Source organism: Haemaphysalis longicornis, unplaced genomic scaffold, assembly GCF_048455015.1.
Source record: "Haemaphysalis longicornis isolate Haplotype H1 unplaced genomic scaffold, Haemaphysalis longicornis Haplotype H1 scaffold_6, whole genome shotgun sequence".
Lineage (NCBI taxonomy): Eukaryota > Metazoa > Arthropoda > Arachnida > Ixodida > Ixodidae > Haemaphysalis > Haemaphysalis longicornis.
The window spans coordinates 176,585,038-176,612,457 of NW_027526407.1; the positions used below are offsets into that span (position 1 = coordinate 176,585,038).

General features: G+C 44.0%; 1 long non-coding RNA gene across 1 annotated transcript in view; it reads left to right on the forward strand.

Moving 5' to 3' along the window:
* LOC144142080 (uncharacterized) overlaps positions 1 to 27,420 on the forward strand; it is a 41,713-nt gene that overhangs the window by 9,596 nt on the left and 4,697 nt on the right. The window contains exons 2-3 of the long non-coding RNA XR_013316821.1: positions 17,304 to 17,446; positions 17,507 to 17,586. This is a non-coding gene — a long non-coding RNA (uncharacterized LOC144142080). The remainder of the gene's footprint in view (positions 1 to 17,303; positions 17,447 to 17,506; positions 17,587 to 27,420) is intronic.

Below are 27,420 nucleotides of genomic sequence, written 5' to 3' on the forward strand. Positions count from 1 at the left end.
TGAACCTTATCTAGTGAAGCGAGTCTAGAGGTGTTGTTCGAGGAAAGAAATGGCATAAAATGAGATGCCATAGGGCTTAGTGAGGTTAGGAGAACAGCTGAAGACTTTACGGTGCTGAAAAATGGACACGTTTTATTTTACCGTGGTGTAAAGGACAGAAGAGAACTGGGCGTAGGATTCCTAGTCAACAAAAGCATAGCTGGCAACATAGAAGAATACTATAGAATTAAAAAAAGATTGCAGGTCTTGTGATTAGACTCAATAAGATGTACAAGTTCAAGGTGGTACAGGGCTATGCCCCCCAATTCAGCCATGACGACCAGGTAGTAGAACGCTTCTATAAAGATGTGGAATCGGCAATGGCTAAAGTAAAAACACAGTATACCGTAGTTATGGGAGATTTCACTGCTAAAGTAGGCAAGCATCAGGCTGGCGACAAGGCAGTTGGGAAGTATGGTCTGGGGTGTAGAAATAGCAGGGGGAACCTGCTAGTTGAGTTTGCAGAACGAAATAACCTACGCGTAATGAATACCTTCTTCTGTAAATGGGAGAGCCGGAAGTGGACGTGGAGCAGCCCGAATGGGGACCATAAAAAAGAAATAGGCTTCATATTATGCGATAACCATGGCGTCGTGAAGGAGGTGGAAGTGCTCGGAAGGGAAAGGTGTAGTAACCATCTTATTGCCGCGAACCATACATTGGGTTTGTTTATTTGTGTTTTGCTTTTACCGCCCGGCTGCGCCGGTCTGTGTTATCTCCGTGCCAAGGGAAGCGCGTGTTCCATTCCTTCTTTCTGTGCCGCATGTGTTATCTGTTGTGATAGGGAGAGCATTCCGATTTACGTGAACAGCCCGGAATAATCTTCTTGCATCTACAATGTTCTCGATGCGAATCGATGGTTCCAGAACCACGCGCGCCGAAAGATAAAAAGCCTGCAGAGCAGACGCCGGGGCATTCGATTCTGCGACGCTCGCCGACGCACGTACGTCACTTTGTTGACCGCTGCCTCGCCGCCTCTGTATTCTTTTCAGTTGTTAGGGGAGCACAGGTTCGCTCCAATAAACTTGTTTCTTTTCCAAACAACTGCGTCGTCCTTGGCTTCGTGACATCTGGTGGAGGTGCGGGGTACGCACCCTTCATGCCCACTACAACCTCTGGAAGCCGCCAAGCCAGTCCAACAAGAGCCAGCCTCCGCGTGCAAGATTTACCACCCGAGTTCGGTCTACTACCGGAGAAGACGAAGAAGAAAGACGTCGCAACCAGCACCATGCTCAACCAAGCCAATCCTCCTGTCGTTCTGCAGCAGCCACGGGAACCGCCATCATTCCGAGGAGCCCCCGCAGAAGACCCAGAAGAATGGTTGGAGAAACTGGAGCGCGTCCGGAAATTCAACAGGTGGGACGACGCAGAAACGTTCCGGCATGTTTTCTTTTACTTGGAAGATTCGGCTCGCACTTGGTTCGAGAACCACGAGAGCTCCTTGACAAACTGGGCTCAGTTCAAAAGCGAGTTCACTAAGACCTTCACTACCGTCGTGCGGAAAGAAAGAGCCGCCCTTTTGTTGGAAACGCGCACGCAACACCCCAATCAAGGCGTCTTGATCTTCGTTGAGGAGATGAAGCAGCTATTTCGCCGCGCGGATCCCGAAATGACGGAAGAAAAGAAGTTGCGGATCTTAATGCGCGGAGTGAAGGAGGAACTGTTTGCCGGACTTGTCCGAAATCCGCCAAAAACCGTCGCCGAATTCGTTACCGAAGCCAGCACCATTGAGAAAGCCCTCGAGATGCGTGCTAAGCAGTATGACCGCAACTTTGTTGGCGCGGCCAATGCGAACGACTTTGGCAGCACGCGGATCCCGGCCGACAGCCTACGCGAGACTATCCGCGAAATAGTGAGGGAGGAGCTGCGGAAACTGCTCCCGACGCCGCCGCAACCACAAGTCGCTTCTCTTACCGACGTCATTAGAGAAGAAGTGCAGCAAGCGCTGGGAACTTCAACGACGCCAGTAGCACCTCGCGAGCCGCAAGCCATGACCTACGCAGCTGCTGTACATCGCCCTCGCCCACCTGCACCCTATCGTCACGAGGCTCCGTACCGTCGTCCCCTCTCGCCGGCCCGACCACCTGCGGCGCAACCCCCTGCCCCAAGGAAGACCGACGTGTGGCGAACGTCAGACAATCGTCCGCTGTGCTACCACTGCGGAGAGGCCGACCACGTCTACCGTCGCTGTCCCTACAGGAGGCTCGGTTTGCGAGGGTTCTCCGTCGACGCACCCCGCCCCCGAACTGGCCAGCGCCCATCGGAGATCGAAGAGTACCTGTCCAACACCAGCCGTCGACCAGCAGGTTTCAACCGTTCGCCGTCGCCCTACCCATACCAATCGCCGAACCGCCGTAGCAACGCTGACATCGCCCGTGGAAGGTCCCCCAGCCCACGCGGGGGAAACTAAAAGCAGCAACTTCTGGAGGTGAAGTTGCTCTACGGCGAAAAACTGGAAACCCTCCAACGACGCAAGGACGTGGTGAAGACAATGATTCACGACATGCCCTCATCAAGACGACCCGACCTAACTCTGACGAGACTCCCGAACACGACGACAGCTATACGCCGCGACGCGTACCCGACCTGACCGAGACGTCCGTTGAGAAGACGACGACAACGACGACGCACAGTGCCCGACCGCCAACACGCACAAGCCGAGATACGACGCCCCGACGAACCCGGAACTCGAGGAAGACTGCGTCTGACGTCAAGGTGTCCATCGACGGCTTTGACGTAGTCGCCCTCGTAGACACGGGAGCTGACTATTCGGTAATGAGCGGACCATTTGCGTCTAAACTGAAGAAAGTTATGACCAGATTTGATGGTCCGCACATACGCACAGCAGGAGGCCACCTCGTGACGCCAAGTGGAACGTGCACATCGCGCGTCACCATAGACGGCACGACGTACCCTGCGGTGTTCGTCGTTTTGCCCAACTGCTCCCGCGACGTAATTCTCGGAATGGACTTTTTGACGGACAACGGCGCAATAATCGATCTGCAGACGAAGTCGATAACTTTTTCCTGCGACCACTCCATGACGCCGGAATCGAACCCCGAACACCGTGCAGCTGTAAGGATCGCCGATGATCACGTCACCCTGCCACCCCGCGCAAGCTTGATGATCACCGTCCACTGTGAAGGTGCTGCTCCCGACGTCGACGCTATCGTGGAGAGTGACCAAAGGTTGCTTCTTGACCGCGGTGTGTCTGTCGCAAGAGGCATTGCACGGTTTAAGCAGCGCAAAGCCCACGTTTTGGTCACCAATTTCACCGAGGAGTACCAGCATTTAAACAAGGGCGCTGCAATTGCGTTCGTCGAAGAAATGCAACAAGCAAGCGACGTGTTAGCAGTCGCCGACTTTGAACGCGCACCCGACGATACCACCAAGCTTCCGCACCCCTTCGACGTGAATCCGGCGCTTCCGCAAGATGAAAGGAACAAGTTATTGGCTTTGCTGCGTCGCTACAGCGAGTGTTTTTCGTCGAACTCAAAGTTACGTCAAACACCTCTGGCGAAGCACCGGATAATAACCGAGGATGGAGCACGACCTACCCGACAGTCACCGTACCGCGTCTCTTCCCACGAGCGTGAAGCCATCCGGACTCAAGTCGACGACATGCTCAACGGCGACATTATACAGCCGTCAAAAAGTCCGTGGGCTGCGCCGGTCGTACTCGTGAAGAAAAAAGACGGCACACTGAGGTTCTGCGTTGACTACCGGCGATTGAACAAGATCACCAAAAAGGACGTGTACCCCCTGCCACGAATCGACGACGCCCTCGACCACCTCTGCCATGCGAGGTACTTCTCATCGATGGATCTGAAGACAGGCTACTGGCAAATTGAAGTGGACGAGAGAGATCGAGAGAAGACTGCATTCATAACCCCGGATGGCCTATACGAGTTCAAGGTGATGCCGTTTGGGCTATGCACGGCACCAGCAACGTTCCAAAGAGTCATGGACACTGTGCTAGCTGGCCTGAAGTGGCACACCTGCCTCGTATACCTCGACGACGTTGTGGTATTCTCTAGGACTTTCGACGAACACCTCGCAAGGTTGCAGTCTGTACTCGAGGCCATCCGTACGTCGGGGTTAACGCTGAAGCCTGAAAAGTGCCGCTTCGCGTACGAGGAACTGAAGTTTTTGGGCCATGTCGTCAACGCCGCGGGAGTCCTGCCTGACCCGTTGAAAACTTCAGCCATAGCGAACTTCCCAAGGCCGAAAGATAAGAAGGGCGTGCGCAGGTTTCTTGGACTGTGCGCATACTACCGGCGCTTTGTCGCAAACTTCGCACGCATTGCAGAGCCGCTCACGCGCTTGACGAAAGACAGCACCCCTTTCAGCTGGGAAGACGACCAAGAAAAGGCATTCTGCGAGCTGCAAAAACATCTGCAAAGCCCGCCCGTGCTCGCGCATTTCGACGAAAACGCCGACACGGAAATACACACGGACGCCAGTGATATAGGCTTGGGTGCCGTCCTTGTCCAAAAACAAAGCGGGTGCGAAAACGTAATCGCCTATGCCAGCCGTGGTCTGTCGAAGGAGGAGAAAAACTACTCTGCCTCCGAAAAAGAGTGCTTGGCTATTATATGGGCCATTTCAAAATTTCGCCCATACGTGTATGGCAGACCGTTCAAGGTTGTAACAGACCATCATGCGCTGTGTTGGCTCGCCAATTTGAAGGACCCCTCTGGCCGTCTTGGGCGGTGGAGTCTGCGCCTGCAAGAGTTCGACGTTACAATCGTTTACAAATCCGGGAGGAAACACTCCGACGCCGACTGCCTGTCCCGCGCCCCTGTCGACCCGCCACCACAAGACTCCGATGAAGACAGCGCGTTCTTCGGGGTTGTTACGGAGAGCGACCTAGCCGCCCAGCAGCGTGCCGACCCCGACTTGCGCGTAATGATCGACTACCTCGAAGGACGAAACGTCGCCGTGCCTAGAGCGTTCAAGCGTAACTTACCAGCATTCAGCCTTAAAAACTCCGTCCTCGTGAAGAAGAATTTCAGCCCCGGAACAAGAACGAATTATCTACTTGTCATCCCCGCAGACCTTCGTGACGAAATTTTGGAAGCGTCCCACGACGACCCGTCTTCCGGACATCTCGGCACAGCTCGCACTATTGCAAAAATTAAGGCGAAGTACTTCTGGCCCCGCCTTACATCCGACGTCACCCACTACGTTCGGAGTTGCCGGGACTGCCAGCGACGAAAAACGCCGCCGACAAGACCCGCCGGACTTCTGCAACCGATCACCGTCCCGTCGAGGCCCTTTCAACAGATTGGAATGGACCTCCTAGGCCCGTTCCCGACGTCACGATCGCAGAACAAGTGGATTGTCGTAGCGACAGACTACATGACGCGCTACGCAGAGACCGCCGCTCTTCCGCGGGGGACTGCACAAGAAGTCGCCAAGTTCTTTATAAACCAAGTTGTGCTGCGACATGGAGCCCCTGAAGTCTTAATCACGGACCGCGGAACGGCCTTTACCGCGGAGCTGATGCAAGGAATCTTACGCTACATTATGGTAAAATCTCGAATTAAGCTAGATTTGAGAAGGGACGGCAACAAGCTAGTGCGAAAGAAGCGATTAATCAGCTAACAGTAAGGGGTAAAAAAGAATTCAGGATCTGGCTACAGAACCGATACTCAGCTCTTGCCGAGGAAGCCGAGCTTTCGACACAGGAACCCACCGACAACCTCACCCGCATTTTCACGGCGTGTGCAATAGAAGTCGGGGGCACGATGGCTAGACAGGACACTGCAAACTTTCGCAGGAGACGAAAGATCTAATTTGGAAATGGCAAACAAGGACAATCTCCACCCCAGCTGACAGAATTGAACTAACAGAGCTTTCTAAGTTAAGCAATGAGTTTAAGACGGCTGACACAAAGAAGTGTAATATGAAGAAGATCGAATACACTGTAAAGAACGGAGGTAGCCTGAAATCAGTAAAGAGTCGTTTTGGCGTGGGGAAAAATCAGATGTACGCACTTAAAGACAAGTCAATTTCATCACAAATAGGGGTAACATAGTCACAGTGGCCGAGGGGTTTTATATGGATCTGTACAGTAGCCAGGACACCCAGGATAATGCCGAACGATAAAGTAGTTCAGAGGAGATAGACATCCCACCAGTAACGACTGAAGAAGTAAGGCAGGCTTTGAAAGAAATGAAAGGGGGCAAAACACCTAGTCAGGATCAGATAACAGCAGACCTCTTGAAGGGTGGAGGAGAAATTGTACTTGAAAAACTGGCAAACCGGGATACGCAATGCCTAATTTCGGCAAGCGTACCAGAATCTTGGTAGAACGCCAACATCATCCTAATCCATAAGAAAGGTGACATGAAGGACCTGAAAAATTACAGGCTGATCAGCTTACTGTCCGTCGTTTACAAGGTACTGACCAAGGTAATCGCTAACAGAATTTCTGCAACCGTAGATTTTAGTCAACCTAAAAAACAAGCAGGGTTCCGTAAAGGTTATTTAACAATAGACCATATTTACACGATCAATCAGGTGATAGAGAAGTGCGCTGAGTATTCTGAACCCCTGTATATAGCCTTCATAGATTATGAGAAAGCGTTCTACTCGGTTCAAACCCTAGATGTTTTTCAGCATTACGGAACCAGAGAGTAGATGAACATTATGTACAAAAACTAGGGAATATGTACAATGGGTCCACAGCTACCGTCATCCTCCTTAGGAAGACCAGTAAAATACTTATAAGGAAGGTCGTCAGACAAGGAGGCACAGTCTCTCCAATGTTATTCACAGCATGTTTACAACAAGTATTCAGAACATTAGATTGGGAACAGGTGGGTGAAAGGTTTAATGGAGAATACCTCAGTAACCTCAGATTTGCTGATGGCATTGCCTTGCTAAGTAACTCGGGGGACGACTTTCAAAGCATGCTTTCCGCACTGGACGAACAGAGTTGAACCGTCGGCCTGAAATATAATATGCAGAAAACTAAAGTGATGATCAATAACCACAAGACAGCACAGCGGTTTGAGATAGGTGGCGAGGCAGTGGAAGTGGTAAGCGAATATATCTACTTAGGCCAAGTTGTGACCGCAGATCCCAAGCATGAGGCAGAGATAATGAGAAGGTTCAGAATGAGGTGGGGTGCATATGGCAGGAATTCTCAGATAATGAATAGCAGCCTACCATTGTCGCCGAAGAAGAAATTGTATGACAGCTGCATCTTACCGATGCTCAACTACGGGGCAGAAACTTGAAGGCTCACTAAGAGGGTTCAACTTAAATTGAGAACCACTCAGAGGGCAATGTAGCGGAAAATGACAGGTGTAACATTAAGGGACAGGAAGAGAGCGGAGTGGGTCAGGGAACAATTGCGTGTTAAGGACATACTGGTGCAAAATTAAGAAGAAGAAATGGACGCAGGCAGGGCATGTAAGGCGCAGGCAAGATAACCGTCGGTTATTAAGGGTAACAGAGTGGATCCCTAGAGAAGGCAAGCGTAGCAGGGAGCGCAAGAAAGTTAGATGGGCGGATCAGATCAAGAAGTTTGCAGGGACAGTTTGGTCACAGTTGGCACAGGACCAAGGTTAATGGAGAATAATGGGAGAGGGTTTTGCCCTGCACTGGGCGTAGATAGGCTGGTGATGATGATGAAATTGAAAGATCAGGCGGCCATACCCAGCAAAAAGTTAAGTTTTTTGGGCTAGCCTCTCTATGAGCAAGTTGTGAAACAAACCTCTGACATCACTTAAGGAAATAAATTTTGGCCTAAATTTACCAACAAGAGGCACATTTCCTGTGTAAAGGATAATCATATCGTGCTATCGGTGAAAAAAAAACTGACCTACGGAGGGTCGAACTAATAACCTTTGCAACAAAAAACAGGTGTGTTACCACTGCACTACCACCATGAACGGAATAGGAGCCCGAACAAGCGGTATTTATTGGTCTTCTCCAACTTAATCTTCAAGGAACACACAAACATTGTCAGTTATGTTTACTGCTTCTCACATAACCATTTCCGCCAGTCATACCGCTTCTTTGGCACGCAGCGGTCCCCAAAATGAGGCTCACCTTGAGCCGTGTAGCCAGCTACGACAAACTAAAACAGATACCGCGCATGCCCGCTAAAGCCAGCTTAGCTTTCAGTGAAACGGAATGCGCGCCTGGAATAAAAATTATGTTGTGTAATCATACTGTGGTTGAATATGCCTCAACGCAGCTGATTACATTCGAGGGTGATCGGCGAAGCGCTAGACTTGTACTCAGCCGCGTTCAATTTGAGCCATGCCACGGATGGTTCTGTCCACAAGCTTAGCCCGCATTATATGGTAGCACAGCGAAAATGAACACGGTTTGAGTTTGTCGCATCGAAAAAAAGTAGCCCATCTTTTCGACGTAAAGGTCGGCATTGCCCCCCTCAAAACAAAAATGGTGAATAAAAGGCATACAGTTCAATACCAGCCCTCCAAGTCCTGACCTAAAAACAAGGAGCGCTAATCAAAGTAGCTTTTCTCTAGTATGCCAAGTTTACGGCGGTACCTTTTCAAAAAGGCAGTTACCTTTTTTTTCTCAAAATTTCCAATGCCACCGCTGTGTTTCTGTTACTATATCTGCGCTTCGCTATCGAATGGATTTTTGCTCGCTGCCAGCATTCGTTCGGAAAATGCCTTTCCATCATCAATTCAGCCGTCAAGCGTGCCGTCACGCCAACATCTGCCGTCCTTGCGCAGCGTGATTGTCAAATTTTTGGCAACACTTTTTCGAAACGGTAGCTCTTGTAATTTTCTCGCAACGGTCAATGCCACCGCTATGTTTTTGTTATTACAAGCGCTTCGCTCTGGTATTATTTTGGAATTCTACCGTCCATCACTCAGAAAATGCCCTTCCATCATCAATTCAGCAGTAAAGCTTACCGTCACGTTAACATCTGCCGCCATTGCGCCGCAAGCCTGCCAGCACCTTCCAGCGTCTCCTTCCAGCAGCTTCTCTTACAGTTTCTCACCTACAACAAGCTTTCCGAGGCGACCATCAAACACAATCAGCCTTGCCACCAATGAATCTTGATGGTTGCTTGATAGAATTTGCTACAGGGGCATGATGGTATTTACGATGAAGATGCTTTGTCATTTATTACATAAACATGGAGTTAAGATGATGATGCATATTGATATTTAGATTCGGAGCGTTTTAAAACGTTTGATTGTATTTTTAGGATATACCTGCAAAATTTGCAGAGAAAAATGAAATCGAGAACTACCGGTGGTTTTTAAACTCTATTACTCTGCAGAAAAATCGAGTTCGTGGGCTCAGTGGTCCAACAAAGAGCGGCAATATTTATTTCTTAGGATTTCTTTTGGATCTTGGGGACGCCCGCAAATAGCTGTTGTAATCTAAAGAAGCAAGTAAATACAGTGCTTCTATAAAACGTATCTTTGATAAACTGTGCATAGATGCAGATTCGTATGTATTGAACTTTTCCATTGAATGGGTCTGTTGGATATATGTACGTATTGATAATTGTATTACAAGTACTTCCGGAATGGCAGTTTCACTTGAACTGCGGAGATGACCTGGCAACCAACCCTAGCTGCTTGTGGCCTTTTTCGTTCGAAAAAGGTAACTATCCTTTTACATCACGAATGTACAAACAAAGAGACAATCATGAAATCCCGCATTATGATGTTTAGCTTCGCACCAACTAAACCAATTGAACTGAGAGTTCATGTCACGCCGTGACAGGTTCAATCTTGCAGGCACGTGACTGAAAACTGACTCCGACTTCTGGCGGTTTTATACGTGGAACTAATTGTCGCAGTGTTACGTGCAATCCGTGTTGCTGGTCTGCTTTCACCGGCAGGAGATGCTAGTCGTATTTAGAGGGGGATTTTTAGGCCATTTGGTAAACTTTCTTGGCCATTTGGTAAAATTTGGGAAGATCTCTGTAGTTAAGACATTTCCAACGGGAACCGACGCACGCACTTGCCGTCGATTTGTGCGTGATGCCTTATTAACACGAAAGCGTTTTATTTCCGTATACACGAACATTTGAGTGACGTCATATCTGTGAGAGAAGTGACGCCAATACAAGGAAGCAAGTGGCCTATGAAGGGTGTACCTTTGTACACAGGTGTTCTTGCTGGGAAGCAACCTTTAGTACTAAAGAGTAGGTTATACTTGGGGTTGTTAGGTTTCCGGTTTGCTATTTTAACACCAGAGTGTTTTATGCCGGGATATACCAAGATTTCACTGATTTCATATCGCTCACTTAACGACGCCAGTACACCTTTGCCGAAGCAACCCGCCAGCAGGACGTCGCTCGCCAAGCAGACCCACAAGACAGCCGCCGACCTGCAAATCATGCTCAGCTGCACATTTCTCTCCGCATTTCACCATCGTGTTTTTCTTATTCTTGTGACAGAGGAATCAACAATTTTTTTTGTAAATGTAAACGCCGCTTTTTAAAAAGTGTGAATGGTTTACTTTCTCCGGCAAAAGAAGAGTGTTTATTGCGAAAGAAAGAAAGTTTGGGGATTTGTGGGCCCTCCAGAGGCGCTGGCAAGAGCCACAATTTTCCGTCCCTTTGACCAAGATGCCCCCACGAAGGTACCTATGAATCCCTGCAGCATTGACTTTCGCGTCATCTTGATACCCACAAAGATTGTGCGAGAATGGTGATTCCTTCCGCAACTGACTCTCGGTCATTGGTGAATACCGAGTACTTCTGAAAAATATTATTTCTGGATGAAATTTAGCAAGGTTATAAAGTTCGGACTTGTTTGCTAGACCAATTTACGTGGCTTTTGACTATGACTACATGTGCTTGTTTTTATGTATTGTATGCCTCTCTGGGCGCATTCAAATTGAACACTTTAGCTTCAGGATTTGGAAGTTACAATCTAGTCAGACTACATACATCGGGACCCTCGCTCTTTATCAGCGAGGGATTCGCACTACACGAACTGCTGGGATTCAAGCGGCAACAGCGCCCCAGAGGAATTCCGTAATGTCCGCGTCCATTCGCGCTTCAGTTCCGGCTGACGCTTCTTAAGTTTCCGCAATTGTTCCTCCAGGTGAGCTACATGCGTTCGTCCCGTACCAAGTTATTACTTCCAAGCCTTTGACGTCTATACCAGTGGACAGACACGTGGGTGTCTCCTTCGTTGCCCAATCGTAGGCATCTCATTGTCTGTGTAACACGCCAAACGAGACCTGAACCTCTCGATTTCGGGGAACAGGTGATTGTACGCATTGAGAAATGAAGCTGCCTTGTTTAAATTACCCACCAACCTAGTGGGTATGTCTTCGGTAGCAGCATTACGCCCTGCGGTGCACGCATGCCCCCTCCCTTTCCTCCAGCACATGCACGCCTAAACGGACAACAGGGGAATAGGCGCGTAATCACGGTAAATACACTGGCGAATGGAGAGTGAAATACATTATGTGCGACCAGACTAAAGTCTTTTAATATTCTTCCACCAGAAGGACTATGAGCAGCTGGTCAACGAGGGCCGCCTAAGCGAGAACGTTGGTCGGAATGGCTTTTAATCTTAAAAAAGAATAATGTGCTCAGGCCGGCGCTCTAACGGCGAAAGTTGCTTTCAACCGCAGGGGTGCACAGCTAGGGGGCGAAGTGGAATTTGAAGCGGGAATGGCCGCGGCTACATTCTCGGCGATGGCGCTGGCGGCAGCTTTCGGGCGTCTTTACACCCATAACGCTAGTGCTGATTCTCTGGTTACATCGCAATGATAAGATAACGGCACTACCGCTGCTGTCAGCCGACTGCGCGACTTGTGAAAGAGGCATCACTCGCGGTAAGGGAAATAATTGTTTTCATCAGCGTTGTACAAGAGGAGACGGCGGTGGCGAATAGAAACCCCGGAGCGCCGCCGAGTAAGTCTCCCTCACCGGAAACAAACCCGAGGGGAGGCGGTCGAGCAAAACAGAAGCGAGGGAATTTCAAGTGAGAATATACTCCTTAATGTAGCCTGTTAGCAAAAGCAAGGTTGGTTACTAGAAGGGCCGGATCAAACACAAGCTGGTATACATTCAGGAGATTGAAGTCACATAATAACTGTAGGAACGATTCACCATTGGCAAATAGGTGCCCAAATTATTTTCTGAGTGGAAGAAACGACAATGTTGTGAATATGAAAAAATAACTAAACGACACTTGTTTTAAAGAGGAATATCTCCTTTTGATTTTTTAGGTAGGAAAAAACCCTGGTTTTAAATTTGTGTTTTTAATTTGTGGTTTTAAATTTAAACATGGTACTCAGTCAGTCGAAAATGAGATAAAGAATTTTAAAGGGTGCATAAATGGCAAGCAGGCTATCACTAGTGCTTATTAGAGAACAGAGGGTGATGATAGTCACTTAATCGTTTGTAACCTGCGAAAAAAAATAGTGACCCACCACGAGGCAGGGTGTTATGAGCCAAATGTAAAAAATGCGGGGTTGTTTAGTTGTATACCAAAACACAAAGATGTGTATAGGTGCATAACAAGGGAAAATGAACGGTATAATGGCATTATAAATGGGAATATTTTCATCGGGACTTTTTCATTACGGTTAATTTCGATTACTACCATTCTATTTTTAAATGTGCTAAGTACGAAGGTAAGCACATAGATACTTGTTTAGGGTTGTTCTCAGTTTTTATAATTTGGCGTTCATTGCCAGTTTCTTCCCATTTTTCTTGCCATGCACAAGCATTGGAATTTTTTTCAATATTTTTGTAGCTATACTTCCTCTCTAGGTTTGTAAGGCTTATGTGGGTAATTATAATATCTCAATATATTTATTTGCCTAAAATAAACAAAAAAAATGTTTCACTGCTTCTTCAGCATCCCACTAAAACTTACTGCGAAAAAAAGGATTCGTTGAAAGCGGCCATAAACATGTAAGGATAAAAAAAGACGTAAAGTTTGCATGCTTTATACACGTTGCTTTAGCGTTACAGTTAGAAGCAAGGGAAGTTTGTTTCCTACATTACATTCACCAGGCGCAAATGGACAGGAGATATTACTTTGCGTATGTTATGATCAATAGGCGTAAGCGACCGCGGTGGCTTACAGATTGTAGACACCTTCTTTAAAAATTATTGCAACAAGTATACTAGATAGAATAGACGGGGAGCGGTTTATTATTGTTATTGCGCAGTTAACGAACATCCGTCGTTTAAGCTTTGAATTGTTGAGGGTAACATAAAATCCAAGGCGAAAGGGAGCGATTTGAAAGCGCGCCATTGGTGCAACCGAAAATAACCTTTTTACTGTGTAATAACGACTGCCTGACATTAAGAGAAATTCGCATAGAGCGTTTAGTGAAAGGTAACGTCTGCGCATGCACTAGACGCTTCGAAAAATTAAAGTTGGTCTGGCCTTGTGGGTATATGTTGTGCGATGGCACTACTCGGCTTGGGTTGAAGGAACGGCGTGTATGCACATCAGAATTTGGAAGCCCCTTTGCCGAAAGGAACAGTATACTAATATTCTTGTGAAGCGAGAGGATAACGTTACTGATAGTACGAAACATTGTTTGTGAACTCAGTGCAATAACGAGAATGAGTGGATAATTGTGTGTTGAAAGGAGAAATTTTGCTTCAATTTGGGAAAACATCTACTTTGGTTACGAAGTACGCTTGCTTTGGATAAAAGAAATTTAATTAGGGACAAATACTGTGAGCATGCGCAGATCGTTCTGTGTTGCACTAATGTGCAGTTTCTTATCGTGTGTTTTGGAGGCTTTAATACGGGGTTAATTATGCATAAGAATCGCCTGTTAAAATATTGTTGTATTCGAAAACCATAACAAAGGGTATTGTTTTGGAAAGCAACGTTTTGTTTAACGCAAGTGAGAGCCTGCATTTACCGGAGAAGGCAATGCCAATTGAGTTTCTTGTCGCTTTTTGTGCTTCTCGAGCAAGTCGTTATTCTGTTCGAGTAAGACGAACGGTACCTCATTGTTGTGATGGCTATATTTTGCGACATTGTTAGAACGCGGTGATAAGCATTGATTTTATAAAAGGCTTCACAGTGTGCAGCACACGCTGTGAAACACGGCAACGCAGTTTTAACCTTCGGTACAGTTGTTTGTTTGTCTAGATATCAATTCTTGATCATTGATCGAGCTCAGCAACCTTTTTTAGATGCGGAGCATCTCATGTTCGGGGCTGTGTCCCTCCCTCCCTTTTCGTTGTTGTGCGCCGTCCGCACACCTAGTTCGCATGCCTGGCCAGGCACCGCTGGATTTGATTATGGACAGATGCCCTAGGAATTTGCCAACCAAAGAATACATCAAGAGATAGCTTCGCGTTCAACCACAGTCGTCATTTTGCCGTAGGAGAACTCTTAGTACCACACCTCCACTGCGGATGCCCAGCCAGGCACCGCTGATGATGATTGTGGCATGATGCCCATAGGGATTGGATTGTCGTTCTCGTTGTCCGCCGTCCACACACCCACTGCGCATGCCTGGCCAGGCAGAGCTGATGATGATTGTGGCAGGATGCCCCTAAGGTGTGGTCAACCAAATAATGCATTACAACATAGCTTCGCGTTCAACCACCGTCGTCATCTTTGCGTAGGGAAACCTTGCGTACCACACCCCCCCTGCGCATGTCTGGCTAGGTTCCGCTGAATATGATTGTGGCAGGATGCCCCTATGGATTGGCCAACCAAAAATTCTTTCATGAGATAGCTTCGCGTTTAACCACCGAAATCATGTTCCCATTGGGAAACCCTTAGTTGTATGCGAGGCATTCCTCCTCTCCTCTCCGAAGCTCCTCTCCTCTCTCGGATTGCGCGAAGATTGGCAACACCTGCGGCTCCGCGTACGATAATGCAAAGCAGCTTAGCGTTAGAGACGTGACTGTAGCCGCTGTATACTCCAAAGGGGGCGCCACTGAAGCTCCGTTGTTTAAATGACATGCGCAAACGATACGCCTCCCTCATTTTCCTCCCACAAAGCCGCGATCGAACTGCAAACTAATGGGACCTTAAGTCGACCCCATGGCTGATTCGCATACTACTCAGGGTTCCCCTACGGGAAGAAGGTGAAATTGTTAGTGGGCGGCGTTCTGTGCAACCACCTGTCTGTTTTACGCTAATGTTTTTTTTGTTTCCTTTGCCCAGATGGCAGAGAATTCCGTGGTTGCAAAAAACGTAATTTAAGCAAATATTAAATTTATTTCGTACTTTTGCGTTTACAACGCAGCCGTAACGTTCACAGTAGGATGCTGTACTATACCTCCAAGTCGCTCACTCAGGTGGGGCTGAAGAGGGGCAATTGTCTTAGCGAATTGCGCTAATCTAGGAAAGCTAGGACCCACCGGACTCAATGAATAGAAGATACCCTGGGCTGTAGTTGGACAAAAGTAATTATCGTCTATACAGCGAAATAAGAACCTGCGAGTAGAGCCGGCAGCACTTAGCGAATGGTCGTGTTGCTACAACGCTTGCTGCCAAGGGAAACTTGCGATGAATTTGGAGCTTCAATTGGAGACCCTCTGTGATAAATTTACACCACAGACCCAACAGGACTTTTTGGGACAACCGTTCAAAGAACACCCACAAAGGAGTGCCAGGTTGGTTTGAACACGGTGGCTAGTGGTAACGCAGTAACTCGGAGAAGTTCTTCCAGTGACCATACCACCTGCAGGTAGAGCAGAGAGCACTCTGAAAACTGTTCTTGTTGCTACAACTCGACTGCCGACTTTACCTTTTGGTTTTGAAAATAGCACAAAGACTTTATAACTCCCTCTTCATGCCCGCGATCGGAGTTGGTAAATATTTTGTTGCTACCCCTTTGTCGGTACCTTGAAACAACAGCGGAGGCCATCCCGTGTAGCAATTGCCCCTCTCTTATATTCCCAAAGAGGATCGCTGCAGACCTGCCGGAGAAAATACGAAACATCTTCTACACCTCTTTTTACCTCCTCTTTGCATATTCTTTACCCGGCCTACCACTTCACCGGCTGTTATTTCTTAAGACGTATGCAGCCATTTTTTCACGTTTCTTTGCTCCTGGTATTCAGGCCCTGCTATCAAATTCCGCTCCCTTCCCAGCAACCCCGTCTCTCTTACTCACTTTTTATACAAACGTACATGCTGTACCCGAGCGTGTCAACTAGAATACTGTTTGATTTACAACGGCATGTAGCGTTCTTCAAACAGTTGTGCAGCTTACACTTCGATATTATTGCCAAAGCGGGATCTATCTTTTGCCAACGAGCTTCCAACAATAACAATTTTTAGGACTAAACCTATATTTCACAAAGAAACAAAAAGCGATTAATGACGGCTTGTCGAAACCGTCTATTCCGAATTTTTTTCATGTTCAAACGAATGGGGTCTAGTTGTTTTACTCAAATCGAAAAGTCCGCTCACGTTTTTGAAGTAAAAATATTCCAACGGGTACCACCGAGAGGTGAATGAGCTAAGTAAATATTGAAGTTGTAAATATAAAACCTTCATAATTGCTATGCTTCGCTTTTATACAAAACCCTAATTAGTAACGTTCAAACCCAAAAAGTTTTAAAGCGCGTTTTTTTAGGTTGTAAGCCTTTTTGTGCTAGTATTTTTATTTTTTTAGTGCATGACGCCGAGACTTTCTTGTTAGGTTTTACCATTTCTTATTTTGTGTTTGTATTCACTGGGTTTATATACTTTGTCATTTGTTGAGTAGAGACGTGTTAAATACTAATCATGCCATGTTGTCTAACCCTTCTGGGTTGTGCAGCTTTTGTGGCTTCTTTCCCTTTGTGTATGTAAATATTTCGTTTTTTAAACTTATCACGCAGTATGGCGTTGGAATTCAGTTTGGCAGGCCAGTTTTCTGCTACAAAAATGAAAATCATGTGGCCCATGTTCCGTCAGTTTTTCTTGAACCTCAAAAAATGCTATAAGTTTCTGGCTACCCGTACAGCAAAAGAAACAAATAATTAAAAGCAGTAACCTCGGCTACTCCTTAACTATGTTCTGATTCATTAGTTTTTTGTTAGACGTAGCAGCCACTTTACTTTTTCAAATGAAGCAATTTAAGCATCGTTCAAATTTTATAACAGATAGAAATGAATTTAAAAGGCTCGGTGCGCAAAGCGTTATTGTTGATATTGTACAATCAATCGGGGTTGTGTGTTGCTCAACCATATTTTGAGGTTTTTCGCGATCCCACTAACCAATTTAACACATATGAAGCCGCATCAAAATTTGTGTCAGGTGATGTTATCGTGTCCTGAATGCAGTTTATGTTATGTGTTTTATTTTTTGTAGTTTATGAATACAAGTGATCTGGTATGGAGCGTGAATTCGAGTTGGGATGTCATAACGTGCAAGCATGATAAAACAAAAAATATTTCTCTAAAGGACGTCTTCTTTTGGAGGAACCTTACAGTGAGGTTCAACACCACCACCACGTAAGTAATACCTGCCATTTTATAGCTTACTTTCTCTTGATACCTTTTTCTCACCTGCAGTTACGCTGAGTTCTTAAAAGGAACGTTTTATGCTTTAAACCCACGAAATATATCAGATACAATAGTAATTACCGACGCACGTGAGTAATTAGGCCTTCTTTCTTTATATGCACCCAAACAATACTTTGAATGTTTCAAATAAGTGCTAGTAACATACAGTAGCCTATAGGTATGACTGCCAAATATATTCATGTACACAATGCACTCAAACCATCAATGACAGCAGCCGCAGCAAGTTCGCGAAGTTCTACGAAAAATACCGGTCTAAAATATTGTTTTTTTTTTCATTCCAATTATTACGGATACTTCCAAGTGAAAGCTTGCAGGCAATACAATCAGCCTTCTTTTCGGTCATCGCAACAAACATTCTTCCCTTATTGTATTTTAATTCGTATGCTCTAGCTGTAAAATTTTCCATGCACCTCTTTTTCGGAAAAATCAAACTTTTTGGGAGAGCAAAAGATTTGCATCGCTTCCTTACATAAACCGAAATGCACTAAGTGCAGCAATTTCTCCAGTGTTGAAATAGACCTGTTTTTAAGGGTCGAAGTCTCATGATGGGTTTACTCTCTAGGTTCTGTAAATGTATATGTTTTCGGGAAAAATGAGGGTTTAGGTTCAAGCTAGGAAATCAACTGGATGTAACTGAACACCAAGTATTTAAACCCCTTTATGATACGTGCTTCATGAAACTGTGATACTTATAGGCGGAGTAAAATAGGTTCAGCAGTGCAATTTCTACCGAACCTGGAAAGGTTACTAATCATTTAATAGCAGAGTAGGATAATCTGATTTCAAGCTGGTGTGACACCTGGCTGATGTCACTAAATTTAAATAAATGTAATGTAATGATTTTTAGCCGTAAACGTATTAACTCTGATTTTCCGTATAGCATAAACAGTAACTTGCTAACACGGACGTCGTCGTACAAATATCTTGGCATCATTCTCACTCCCAATTTGTCTTGGTCGGACCACATCTCTAGCATATGCGCAAAAGCTTCTCGATCACTTGGTTACCTACGACGCAACTTACGCAATTCCCCGTCTAGTGTTCGTAAACTTGCTTTTCTTACATTCGTCCTTCCAAAGCTAGAATTTGCTTCTTCTATTTGGTCTCCTCATCAAAATTATCTAATTGACATGATCGAGTCTATTCAGAATCGAGCTGCTCGTTTCATATCATCTAATTACGACCGATACGCTAGCATCACCCAGATTAAACATGAATGCTCCCTTCAACCGTTACACACACGTCGCTCCTTAGCACTTTTATGCCTATTTCATAAATATATTTATTCCTCGAGATCATCTGAGTTTAATCTTCACCACCCAATTACCATGTCACGTAGACTGCACAACCAGTTCAGCTTCTCCCGCATTTATGGTTCCACGGATGCCTTTAATTCATCTGCCCTCCCACGTGCAATACGCCTTTGGAACGATCTCCCCGACGTTATCGCATCTGTTTCATGCCACGAAACCTTTCGACGCCATTTATCTGATCATTACGCACCGTAATGTTTTCACTGTACAATTTTTGTATACCTTTTATTTTATGTTTCTGGCTTTTAGCGATATTCATTATCTCCGAAATGCGCATGTTGGCTGTGTCTTTCATGAATTCCTGTACCTTTGAATGTATACATACCTACGTGCAGTAGCTATAATACCATTTTTGTTAACTTCAGTTCACATTCTTGACTTGTGTTTTTCCTTCTTCAAACATTGTATTTGCTGTGTTTTGACTTCTTACTTGTGTTTATTTTCTTGCCTTGTGGCATTTTTTTGTTTCTCTGTCGGTAGTTCCCCTTTACAAATTATGTGCTCCCCCTTACGCTATGCCCTTCCATGGGCCTGTAAGGTATCCTGAATAAATAAATAAATAAATCAGCAACCATAATATTCGTGGGATGGCTGCTGTGTAGTGTTTTCATAGTACAAATAGAGATATTCAGATCTGAGGCAACGAAGCCGCTGGTTCCGTTATGTTTCAAGTTTCCAATACCATCAACATTCTCAAAAGCACAAGATAAGCCAGCGAAGCAAAATCTTGTTGGGTTACAAATATTTACTTCTCTAAAAATGCGCGAACGAGGAACAAAGTGAGAGCGCGGTAAATGTATTAACAATCAATTTATTGTGCCTTGTTTTGCGAGTAGAATGTTGACAGCGAAGAAGTTCTTCTCTAGATATTCGCGAACTGATGAGAGTTGTTTTGTTGTAATAATGAAACGAATCTTTTTATTATTTGTTACTGGACCACCTTCCTTGACGGTTCGAGAAAATAAATGTGACAAAAGTTTGAAAGCAAGCAAAAAACATCAAAATGTATTCCCACGTATTGTAATACAAAATGATGTGAAATTTGGTCCATTTTGGCGCCCGAAAATTATGTGTTTAAGAAGTTATCCTGTACAAATACGCAAATTAGGTTTTTTGATTTGATGTTTTTGTACGCTATCAAAACAGCTCCACACTCTAAAACTGTTCCCACTTACCCATTATTCCTCATGTGTTATTTTATATATTTTTATTTTCAATAATGCCACTCTCATTCCGAGACCATAGCAGGTGGGCATACAGATGGTACATGCAGGTGGTACATAACTAAATATCAGCGCAAAAAACAGAAACAGGAATGTAGTGAAATGACAGTCATACAAAGTATAACAGCGAAAAATATACAAATTTGTTTACTTTTATTTAGATGAAAGAATACGGAGCTGAAATTCTTGAACAACACACTTAAAAACTTCCAACATGAACACACTCATAAGAAAAAGCATAATCAAGTCATGCTTTTCAACTTAAGACAAAGAAACCAACACCAAAAAGAAGAGAAATTTTGGATAAAATCCAGTGGTACACAGGCAAATAATAGCAAACTTGCAAACACCCCAGTTAACACTTATAAACTCCACTAATACGCTTTCACTGGTGGTGCAATGCCGCTTGGGAGGCGAGTGTTGCCGCATTAACAGAACATATTTTTAAATTTTGGTGCAAAATCAGATACCGATTTCGCATTTGTTAAGGAGGGATCTAAACAGTTCTATTCCCTTATTGCAAGTGGAAAAAAGGAGTGCTTGAACGTGTCATTGCGGTAGGAGTACCCTTTAAGTGTGTGAATGTTTGAGTCTGATGGATGAATATACAATGATGAGTCAATTTTTAATGGTTGTGAAGTAGCTGAAAAAGAAATTTAGGGCGCGCTTGTTTTGCTCTAATCGCAAGTGTTTGGAGGCCAAAGCTTGCTAACATATTTGTGGGAGAATCAGTGCGCTTATATTTGTTGCAGATGAACCTTGCTGCCTTCCTCTGTACATTTTATAGCTTTTGAATGTTAGTGGCTGTATAAGGAAACCATACTGTGTTAGCATATTCTAATACCGGGCTTACGTAAGTACTATAGGCTAAAAGCTTGCTTGAGTGAGGGGCCAACCGAAGGCATCTGCGAAGATAAAAGAGCTTGCGCAGAGCAACTCAAGTAATATTACAGATGTGCGCATCCCTTCTGAGGTTTGAAGTAATCGTGACGCCTAAATATTTGCGTTCATTCACTTTTTCAAGCATGGTGCCTCTAATGCTGTAGTCATACTGGATAACTTCTCTTTTTCGGGTTATCGTCTGGCACACTGTTTTTTGGGGGGTTAATCGACATTTGCCACATGTCGTACCAGTTGGAAAGATGGTGTAAAGAATTGCTTAGTGCAAGGTGATCTGCATGACTGTTTATTTCTTTGTAAATACAGCAGTCGTCGGCGAAGAGCCTAATGTTGCAAGAGATACTGTCTGTGATATCGTTAATAAAAACAAAAAATAACAAAGGCCCCAAAACGGAGCCTTGTGGTACTCCGGACGTAACAGGCAAGATTTCTGATGGTACTTGGTCATACAGAACATGTGGCGACCGGTTAGTTAAGAAGTCCTTAACCCGATCTGTTAATAATATATCTCCAGTAATACTTCGAAGTTTTGAACTTAATTATTGTGACATACGGAATCAAATGCTTTAGCAAAGTCTAGTAGTATGATATCCGTTTGTGTGCAATTGTTCATAGATAATGCTAAATCATGAACAACTTCTGTTAGTTTCGTGATAGTCGATAATCCGCTGCGAAACCCGTGCTGGCAAGATGACAAAACGCCCTTAGTCTAAAAAAACGGTGAAGTGTTTCAAGAATATATGTTCCAATATTTTGCATGACGTGCAGGTTAAAGACATTGGCCTAAAATTTGAAGGGTTATCGCAATTTTCTGCTTTGGGAATCGGTGTGATTTTAGCTTTTTTTTTCAGTCGTCTGGAAGTTTTGCTAGGGCGAGAGATTTGCGGAAAACCATACCAAGGTATTTGCGGCACCATTCGGCATATCGCTTAGGGAAGGGATTGGGGACGTCATCTGGCCCGGAAGATTTTTTGGGGTCTAGGCCGAGCAAAAGGCAAAATATTCCTTCATCAGTTACATCTAGAGGGTTGATTCCAGTATTATCCATATTTGCAAGCTGTGGAATTTCCCGTCCGCTTTTGTAAAAACGGAGTATAAAAAGTTGTTGTACGTATTGGACTTTGTTGTTTTCTGTTGCCATGAAAGTTCAGGACTGTTGTTTTTTCTAGGGCTCAAATGCTTGCATAACTGTTGTGGGTTGCCAGTCATGAATGGCGGTAACGTTACTTTAAAGTAATGTTCTTTTGCTTGCTTTGTTTTGCCCTTGAAGTGTGAAATAGCTATTTTTAGTTTTGATGTATTCGCACTGCAGCACTGTTGTTTTACCGCTTTCCGAAGTCATTTGAATTTCCTCTTTGCGTGTAGCGTTTCTCTTGTGATCGAGGGGTTATGTCTTTGCGGCCGTGTAGGCCGCAATGGAATAAATTTATTCATGCAGTGCAGAACAGTGCGCTTGAACCTTAGCCAGAGGTCATGTAATCTAAACATCATTATCATTTTCATCCCACCAGCAAATCTTGCAGTTTAAGTTGCTTGTAAACATCCAGCGTAGAAATACATGAGTTCTTGGCATGAATTGTACAACTATCCACTCAAATACGGTAACTTTGGGACGTCGGGAAAAAGTTTTGCTTTGTTGTACCTCCATAACGTGTAACAAGAGTATATATGTATATATATATATATATATATATATAAATATATATATATATATATATATATATATATATATATATATATATATATATATATATATATATATATATAGCCACCGAATCATAAGAGCCACCGGAACTATACGGCGCAATTGAAGTACTCGTAATCTTTCTATACAAAAGAGTGTCCGGTGAGGGGACACAATATCTTCACAAGTGATTTTAACCTGTCTGGATGGTGTGTTCGCAAGGCATAAGTGTAGCAAAACCGGAGTGCGAATCTAGAACGAATATCTTAGCCACCAAAGCTTTGAATTTTAAATTGCCTTATAAAGTAAAAGCAGCCCTAAATTGCAGCGCATTCTTTGCCAATATGCACACAAAGAATGGCTGCAGGCTAAAATAAACACGTAAAATTCCCAGCTATTCTTCAAACACTACCATAAAATACGTGACTTTTAAGAAAGTCATGAATTCTTTTAAACAATAAGCGATTACGTCAATGTTGGGAAGTCGTTACTGCTATAACACTCAAAAAAATACCCTGCAGAATGAACACGGGGTAATGGGCCTTTGGTTGAAAATCTCATGTAATGCACAGCAAACTTAATAGGTTAATCAATAAGTTGCTTGTTGACCGATACGAGTTTCCAGTAAGCAGGTATGAGGCGGAAATTTGGGGTATCACTAGAGAGCTTGAAAGGAAACACGACTTTGATCAACGGGCTGGGGAAAGAAGAATGCCAGGGGTAGTTCGGTGGGTTAAAAGAACCTGCTGTAATTAGTGGGCAAAACCATATGAAAGAAAATATAAGGTTTACTCTGGCGAAGCAAATGGACATCGGTGTGGCATATCTTGCCGATGAGGGCCACTGCATTAACGAAGTGGTTCACAATAGACCGTAAGCACAACAGAATTTGGGCAAGGACTCTTTGAAGGAATTTTTTTATTTATTCATAATACCCATAAAGGCCCTCGTGAGAGGGTATTACATAGGGGGGGGATTACATGAGCAAAAGTACAAACAGTGATGGCCAAAGTCGAAAAAAAAACAGGATAAAAACCTAAAATAAATACAGACTAAGGTTGCGGTATTTGTTATAACAAGTAATTGGAAAGACAGCAAAAAGAGAAAAATGAATAGGCAACAAATCGTTCAAATATAGACACGTACACAATGAACTACCTTTGAAAATGCAAGAAAAAATATTCAATGCACCTAATGATAAAAAGAAAGCAAATAAATCAAACACTCAAAAACGAATAAAAAATATACACTCACTCATCACACCGCAAATAAGCTGAATCGAGATAAATAATAGTACACATTTGCTCTGCACAATCCGGAAAAGGGAAAAAAACAAGTAAAAAAAAAGTTAAATGGAGTCAGTATTTTTAATTATTTCTTGAAATTTCGTGGAGTCTTTTTCTGAGGCAATGTGAGATGGTAGATAAATCCAATCGATTATTGTACGTGAAATGAATGACCGGGAAAAAGCAGAGGACACACAGTGAAAGCGTTTAACTTTGTAGGGTTGATCGTGGCGTGGAAAAATAGTTGCAGGTGCCTCGAAGAAATCTCTGTGAAGTCACACGTGGTGATAAAGTTTATGGAAAAGTGATAGGCGTGTAATTTTGTGACGATGGAATAGTTCGGGTAGCTGTGCTCGGCGTTTTAGTGCTGTGACGCTAGAATGATGTGAATAACCTTAACATATGAAGCGAGTGGCACGATTTTGAAGTGATTCAATGTCGTTTATGATGTAAGCGTGTTCGGGTTCCCAAATGGCTGATGCATATTTCAATTTCGAACGTATTAGTGTATAGTGTAATAAAGGCAAATTTGCGTATGTTAGGAGGAGCCTGTTTAAGGTTACGCTTGAGAAATGCAAAAGAGCTGTTAGCAGCCGCCACGGGGAGTTTTATATGGTAGTGCCATGACAGGTAAGGTTGCAGATGAGTTCTAAGATATTTATTAGTGAAGACGATGTCAACAGTAGTATTATTCAACACATAGGAGATAGGAATCCAGGTACGTGTTTACTAAAAGACATTGACTTTGTTTTAGAGCAATTTACGGTCATTAGCAATGATGAGCACCATGCAATAATAGCGTTTAGAACAAGTTGCAAAGCTTCCCAGTCATTGTCAGAGAAAATTATTCGGTAAATCACACAGTCGCCAGCAAAAATTCTAATTCGGGATGAGACACAGGATGGCAAGTCATGATGTAGATTAGAAACAGTAGTGGACCTAGTACGCTACCCTGTGGGACTCCAGAAGTTACTGGTTTGAAGGAAGCGTTACAATTGTTAGCGTGCGTGAACTGTGTTCTAGAAGAAAGGAAATCTTTTACCGATGCCAAAACGTCAGAGTTTAAAAAAGAAAAGCTAGGGTTTAGAAAGCTTTCAAAAAGTCGATAAAAATAGCATCAACCTGGGCTCCAACGTCAAGAGCTGAATGTATGTCATGAATGAAGCCGGCCAGCTTTGTGTCACATAAGTATCCTCGGTAAAAACCATGGTGATAGTTATGTATAATGTTATAATCTTCCAGGTAGTTATTACTTGGGTGTGTATTATATGTTCGAGAAGTTTACAAATGGTACTGGTTAACGAGATGGCACGATAGTTTAATGGCGATGAGCGTTCACCAGTCTTGAAAATGGGAATTACTTTTGCGATTCGGAAGTCATCTCGGATGCAACCTAATGATAACGATTGGAAACAAAGGGCGGACAGTATGCGACAAATGCTAGCCGATATATTCATTAGTATCTTATTATTAAAGCCGGCATGATCAGAAGCAGTAGAAAATTTTAGTTTATTTTGTAAGGTGAATATACCCTCTTCACTGATTATTGTTTCTTGCATGCTGATATCAGGAATGAGGTTAACTTTCGGGCATGACGGGATGTCTTCCCACGAGAATACTGATATGAATGCGGCGTTTAAAACCTGTGCGCACTAAGACATGGGAATGACGTCGTTGTTACTGGCGGTAAGGACGATATCAGGATGGTCAACAGGCTTAAGGACAGACGAAACTTTCCGAGGGTTATTTACAAGCATTGAGGATAAGTCATGTTTTAAGAAATGACGTCGAGTTGATGTGAGCAGAGACTGGAATTACTTATCACATGTTTTATAGCGTAAACAGGATACTGAAAGGGGGTCTGTTTTATTGGGGTGGCGGTAGTCTTTTCTTTTTGTTATTGAGTTATCGAAGGTGTTGGTTAAACCACGGAGCGGTGTTTACAGTTTTAATGGTGATGAGGGGAATGAACCTGCTGATTTAATTCGTAAGTGCATTTCTAAACATGAGCCAATTGCCATCAAGGGACCGGAATAAATACCCTTCCAAAAATTGAGTTGAGAATTACAGGAGTTGATTAGTAATGCTATCGTAATCAGCTATATTGTAGCACCTTATTTTTCTATTGCGCTTGTTAGGGGAAATCCGGACGCTTCTAGTAAGGACGTCGTGGTCAGAAAGCCCGCCAAGATGAGTAATTTGAGAAAATATATCAGGGTTTATTCGTTAATACTACGTCTGAAATATTTGCTGATGTGGCCGAAAACCGTGTAGGATGAGTAATTAGCTGAACCAGAGAAAAGTCGAGAGAAGGCTGGACGAAATTATGAACTTCACATTGACCATCTCTAACGGATAGAGTTGACCAGCAAATGCTCGGGAAAATAAATCGCGAAAAATTATTAAGAGAAAATTAGGAAAACGAGAACACAGTAGCGTCGGGACACGAGTAAATTCACTGGGAAAATCCGTATTTGCCTGTGGGGGGGTGTTAAAAAACGCCTATAAGAAGGACACGGCCACTACACTTCAGGGAAGTCCATACACATTCCAAAAATGAACTACGAAAATGTAGGGTAAAAAGTCAACTCAGCTGCCACTCAATAGACGTGGCTGAAAATTTTTGTTTTGCAGTAAGCACAACGGGACTCATGCTGCTAATGATGATGATGTCGCCAGGTTGGAATGTTCAAGTTATGTTTTGCCGAATGAGAGGGCGGGTTTACGCCATAATAAACCGTAAATTTGGTGCTGAATATTTTACATTTTTGGTTGTTGATAAGAAGTGTAATATGTACAAGTATACCTAAAAACATAAAGTTATGTATAGTGGATGCATTTGTATATTCCGATTCCGATAGAAAACGAATGTTGCTGTCGTTTTCTAGACTGTAGTTGTCAAAGCCTAGTTTTTATCAACGTGGTAACGTCCGTTTACAAAATAGATAGTATTGAAAGCATGTTTTGTGGCTACAACATACTTTGCGTATTTCAACATCTCCAACCTGGGGAGATACCTGGGCAATGATTTTCTCGTAATATAATATGATTTTCTCCTATAATATAACTAATAAGTTCCAGAAGAATTTTGTTTTTGTTAAGAGAATAATTACCCCTTCTCACATTCCGGAAACTCATAGAGAAGGTTTTCAGATATTTTATTTATGCCGTATAAGCCAGAGAAAACGGCCATAAAACAAGTGCGAAAACTTCCCAAAAGTGGCAGTGAGCAGACGAGAGCTAGATGGGCAGATAAGATCAACACTTTTGTGCTGATAAATTGGTCGCAGTTTGCACAGCATTGGTATAGTTGTAGAATATTGAGAGAGGCTATTGCCCTGAAGTGCGCGTAGACATGCGGCTGATGATGACGTACACGACAGGCTATTAAAACTGAGTGGTAAACAACGTCTAAGAAATACCAAATCAACAAAAAGCACACGGGAAATTGTCCGAAAACTTTTGTGGGCAATCAGGCGTTGTCCGCAGGGTGGCG